This window comes from Pristiophorus japonicus, chromosome 25, assembly GCF_044704955.1.
Source record: "Pristiophorus japonicus isolate sPriJap1 chromosome 25, sPriJap1.hap1, whole genome shotgun sequence".
NCBI classification, from domain to species: Eukaryota; Metazoa; Chordata; class Chondrichthyes; family Pristiophoridae; genus Pristiophorus; species Pristiophorus japonicus.
In genome coordinates, this window is record NC_092001.1 from 23,884,736 (window position 1) to 23,890,597 (window position 5,862).

At 46.5% G+C, this 5,862-nt stretch overlaps 1 non-coding gene across 1 annotated transcript; it reads right to left on the bottom strand.

Annotated features, from left to right (window-relative positions):
- Nucleotides 1-5,573: 5,573 nt before the first annotated feature.
- Nucleotides 5,574-5,646, bottom strand: trnav-cac (transfer RNA valine (anticodon CAC)). Its single transcript has one exon. It is a non-coding gene; the product is annotated as a tRNA-Val (tRNA).
- Nucleotides 5,647-5,862: the final 216 nt, after the last annotated feature.

Sequence of the window (5,862 nt, forward strand, 5' to 3'; positions counted from 1 at the left end):
ATTATCCTTAATTTCCCTTGTTAGCCACGGTTGAGCAACGTTCTCCGTTCTATTTTTACTCCAGACAGGGATGTGCAATTGCTGAAGTCACCCGTGTGATCTTTAAATGTTTGCCATTGCCTATCCACCGTCAACCGTTTAATTATCCTTGGCCTGTCTATTCTAGCCAATTCACACCTCATACCGTCAAAGTTACCTTTCCTTAAGTTCACGACCCAAGTTTCTGAATTAACTGTGACACTCTCCATCTTAATGAAGAATTCTATCATATTATGTTACTCTTCCCCAAGGGGCCTCGTACAACAAGATTGCTAATTAGTTCCTTCTCATTACACATCACCCAGTGAAGGATGGCCAGCACTCTTCTTGGTTGAGAAAACCATCCATAATACACTCCATGATATACTCCTCCACCACATTACTACCATGTGGTTAGCCCGATCACTATGTCGATTAAAGTCACCCATGATAACTGCTGTGCCACCACTGCACACATCCCTTCTTTGTTGTTTGATGCTGTCCCCAACCTTACCACTGCTAACCAGTGGAACAGACATTGCAGCAAGGGTCTGGTTATTGTGAAACTGCAATTGCTAAAAGAACAGTGACCCCGACACGATTTGAACACGCAACTCTTTGATCTAGCATCAAACGCACTGCTGTTGCACCACAAGGTCTACATAGTAGTTAATGGATGTTCGTCTATATGAAGGTTCTGCAATATAAGGGGCTTTAAAATCCCCGCCCATTCCCACCATGTATCACAAGCAGCGCTCACCTGACAGGCACCTGATGGTTTGTTCGAAACTTTTCTCTGGCTTTCACAGGAAAGCATTATTAATTAACCCCTCATCTTCTTTTGCACAATCAAACAAATGCTAACTCAGGGACACTCCATGTTTCAATAATTTGTACTGTGCTTTGCATCTTAACTCGAAAACCTTCTCCCATTTTACTCACTGCATTTTAGCTTTCTGGTTCAAATTCTTCATTGCCGATGACAGCACGAATCTGGGGCAACTTTTATCAAATTTAACAGCATAGGTTATTCCTACCGTGCACAGAAAATACAATCAGTAGTGAAGATAAAATCCCACTGTGCGTATTTTCAGATTCAACGCAGTAGGATTTCAAATAAAGTGAAAGAATTTTACACTGAAAAGATTTGCAAGTGTTATTTGTATTTGTGTCTTTAATTAAACTTTGTGACGTCTGACTCCCGTTCATGCCACTGCTGAATAAGAAAGGAGGATTTGACGTTGACCAGACTGCACTGCCCCTGATATTTGTCAGCTCATCCTTTATATTCAGTGGTTTCTCGCCCTTTGATGGGCTGCAGTGCAGCGGATATCACGTTGGTCTCACACGCGAAAGGTCCTCGGTGGATCCGCTTTCTCTCACTCAAAGTGATCTATTTATTGAAGTGAAATAAAAAGCAAATAAGGAATAAGGGAGCCCTTTTGCCAGGAGAATAGATCGCAAATAAAAACAGCAAATGCTGGAAATCTCAGCATATCAGGCAGCATTTGCAGGGAGACTAAACTCGCCTGCGATTGTTCATCAACAGCAAGTTTAAACATAATGTTTCTACCCAGGATCGAACCAGCGACCTTTTCCGTGTAAAACAAACGTGATAACCACGACACGACGGAAACCTCTGGTACAACAGCACAAACAGAGGGGAGCTGATCAGTGAGCTCCCTCTGTGCTGATCGGGAATGTGTTGGCTCACCTTGAACAACTTCTGTCCCACATTGAAAGTTCTCAATCCTTCTCCTCCGCTGCCCTTTACAGAAATGTCAGGGATCAACCAGCCACCGTGTTCACTTCCACATCCTCACAGTGGGGCTGCAGAGCCTCCTACCGTCTCCCCGCGATAAGCGAACTCACCCAGTTTTCAAAATTAAATCCCGAACACGTGCCCGGCAAAGGGCAGGAGAAGCCAGATAGTCTGTAAGCTCAGTCTATCGCAGAAATTATTGGTATTCATGGTGATTACAGCAATTACTAATCGACTCACAGACCTCAATTATTTTTATGCGATGAATTGATCGAGGATTGAAACCAGATTAGTGCACCAGATCTTAACACCTTGACCACCAGGGAACAGTTACGATACATGTCGATATATTTATATATATTTATATATGAACCTAAATGTCAATGGCTAGCTACCTAGACATCGTGGTGCCCACGGCAGTGTGTCTAACTTTGAGTGAGAGAAATTGTTCCACAGTGACACCTGTCATGTGTTCTACATGGTTACTGCTTGCACTATTACAAGGTGTGCACCAGAGAGCACTGCAGCGGGAGACTTGTAGCTTACCTTTACAGGTGTGCCTGGCCTAGTATAAAAGGCAGGCCACCAAGTGTGATCCTCACTCTGTGGTTATCAATAAAGGACCAAAGTCACTCCAGTTCATGCACGACACATTGTCTCGTGGAGTCATCATCAGAGCATCTGAAGGTATAACAATTGGCGACGAGATTATGGACCTTCACACGAAAATGGCTAACCTTGGTACGTTGCAGCAGTTCGCTGATGGTGATGATTGGAAAGCTTTTGTGGAGAGGCTCGACCATTTCTTCACAGCAAACGACCTGGCAGGTGACAACCCGGCCACAATGGCTGATAAGTGCAGAGCTATCCTGCTAACCAGTTGTGGGCCCACCGTCTATGGCCTCGTCAGAGACTTGCTGGCACCAGCGAAGACAACGACCAAGGCGTAAGAGGAGCTTGTAACACAGATCCAAGAACAACTCAAGCCCAAAGAGAGCATCCTCACAGCCAGAAACCGGTTTTATACATACCGACGGCCCGAAGGCCAGGAGATCACGAAATATGCTGCAGACCTCAGGAGGCTGGCGGCACCGTGGCATTTTGGTGACCACCTCACCGAAGCACTGCGGTATATCTTTGTCATCGGAATCGGCCACGAGGGCCTTCTTCATAAGCTACTGTCAGCGGATACCACAGACACACTGCAGAAGGCCATCTCCGTGAGCCAAGCATTCATGACCTCGACCTGTGGCTCTGGGCGGATGACTCATCCTCAGGACTCAAACCCGGCAAGTACTGTGCACAGAGTTGTGCCTTTTAGAGGCTGGACTGTAGAACGTGAACCTTCTCAGGGGAGAGAGAACAGGCCCCCGAGTCCCTTAACTCAAAGTCCATGGTCAGATCAGCCATGATCTTATTGAATGGCAGAGCAGGATCGAGGGGTCGAATGGCCGCCTCCTGTTCCTATTTCTTATGTTCTTATATTATTCATTTTAGGTGCTTGAATCATTAATGAAGTTTTCTCCCCTATCTGACTTTACACACTCTGTATTTCGGAGACTGGTTTAAAATCTTCAGTGCTCATGCGACAAGGAACCTGGGGCGAATTTCGTTCAATTTATGTCACAGCAAAAGTAGTCTCCAAAATAATGTTTCTGCACGGGTTCAAACCGGGGTCCTTTCACGTGTGGTTCTCCACAGTGGTGGAGGTTGTGCTCGAGTTTAAAATGGTGCATTCGATCCACTTTGAAAATGCATCTACAACTACGAGGAACATTTTGCCCATGAATGGGCCCGCATAGGCTACGTGCACCCGCGACCATGGTTTGGTAGGCCAGGGCCAGGGGCACAGTGGAGCCTCCCTGAGGGCATTGCTGAGTTGGGCACAAATAGTGCACCTTCGGACGCAGAGCTCCAAGTTCGCGTCAATACCAGGCCACCAGAAGTGGGATCTGGCTATGGCCTTCATGAGAACGATCCCCGGGTGCTCGCGGTGGAGCTCCTGGACAAATGTATCTCTGCCTCGCAGAGGCATGACGACTTGGCTGCCCCACATCAGGCAGTCTGCGTGTAGTGATAGCTCATGCATGCTCCTGTGAAAGGGTTTTAATTCCTCGGGGCAGGCATCACGAGCCACTGCCCAGTCACCGGTTAGGACACAACATTTTACTAAAGATAACGTGGGGTTGCTGGCCCTCCAGGCTCTGATTTGGTGAGCTGTTATGGGCGAACCTGTGGACTCAAAGGCATTGATTTCCATGACTATCTCACAGTCGTGTTCATCAGACCATTCTGTGGTCGCCAGGGGTAGCCTGGTGAGCGCTTCGGCACAGTTGTCTGTGCCTGGTCTGTGCCTTATGGTATAGTCATAGGACGCCAGCATGAGTGCCCACCGTTGAATTCGCGCCGAGGCGTTGCCGTTTATTGCCTTACAGAAACTTCTGGTGCAACTGCCCCAACAGAGGGGAGCTGACCAGTGAGCTCCCTGTGTGCTGATCGGGAATCTGTTGGCTCACCTTAAACAACTTCTGTCCCACACTGAGGGCCCAAGTTTCGGGTGGGGTTGCTCCTAATTTTTTGGTGCAACTAGTTTAGTTTGGAGAATGTTAGAAATTGCAATTCTCGGATATTAGTTTGCTCCAGTTCTACTGAGTTAGTTGAGGTTGGCTTCAGCTCAGGTATTTATTTTCAAAAGGGGGTGTGCCCAGCCACTCAGGCCTGTTTTGCAAGTTTCGGCAGTGAAAACTTACTACAAACTAACTTAGGCTGGAGTAAGTGCCCACTTTTGTAAGTTCAGAACAACCTTACCTAGAGGTAAGCTCAGTGCAGGCACAACCAGAGAAGGGGTGGGAATTAAACACAAAAAGGACTGAAGCATTAAACACATCACTTAAAATGTCCAAACACCTCTTTTGATGATATCTTGCCTTATATCTGCTGAATGAGGATAGTTGCTTCTCTTTTTATAAATAAACAAGTGTAGCCTCCTGGCTGAGGCAGGCACATCCCGGCTGCTTTCAGATGAGCTGTGAGAGATTATTAAAGGGTCCGTGGGTCCTGTAGCCCCCCACAGCAGGATATCCTCTCCCCCGGGGTTTTCCTCAGCCTGTGCTCGGTGTACGGGGAGCTTTGGCCCGGGTCCGAGGTAGCTTGCATCCCAGGGATGGACAATAACCCTCTGAGCTCTGGAACTGGGAAGAGCGAATAACCACTGAGTTGTTTGTGGGTTTGAAATGCGGCTCAGATCTGCTGGTAGTAACCGATGCAGGGGCTATGAGACATTGCATTGTGTTCAGGTTTAATCACAGCAATATCCGCAGACAGGAGCTGAACAGGACGAAGAGCTGAAAAAACACAAGTAAAAAGCTAAGAAATGTCAGCAATTGTGGTAAACTATTTAATGTGTTTCCTGCTCGTTTAGTGGTGCGGCACTCACAGAGGGAGCACGGATTCAGAAATTAACTCTTTCATTCAAAATCTTTAAAATAATGACATACAACGAATTAAACTGTGTGTCGGGGGATGGGGGTTTGTGAAGATTATTTGTTTTATTCCCCATTCATTGAGCGACAGCGTTGTTTTGTAGAATTGCTGCTGAGGGTCAGTGGAAACTTCAACAACTGAACTTTAATCATTCAAGGATTTTGAATCATTGATGAAGTTTTCTCCCCTATCTGACTTTACACATTCTCCATTTAGGAGACTGGTTTAAAATGTTCAGTGCTCATGCGACAAGGAACCTGGGGCGACTTTTGTTCAATTTTTTTCACAGCAAAAATAGTCTCCAATATAATGTTTCTGCCCGGGCTCGAACCGGGGACCTTTCACGTGTGAGGCGAACGTGATAACCGCTACACTACAGAAACGCTGTGATTCCAGTAATCTTAGGAATATAACCAGAGCTTTAACCAACACAGCTGGCCGATACTTCAGGAGTTGGTTTTACGAGAATAGAATGAAGGTGCTATATTTAGGAAGGCTGCGAGTGTGGCAGGAATTGATCTCCTGTTTCCCAGAATTTACACATAGGAACAGGAGATGGCCATTTAGCAGCGAGTGGTTAGAATCTGGAATGCACGGCT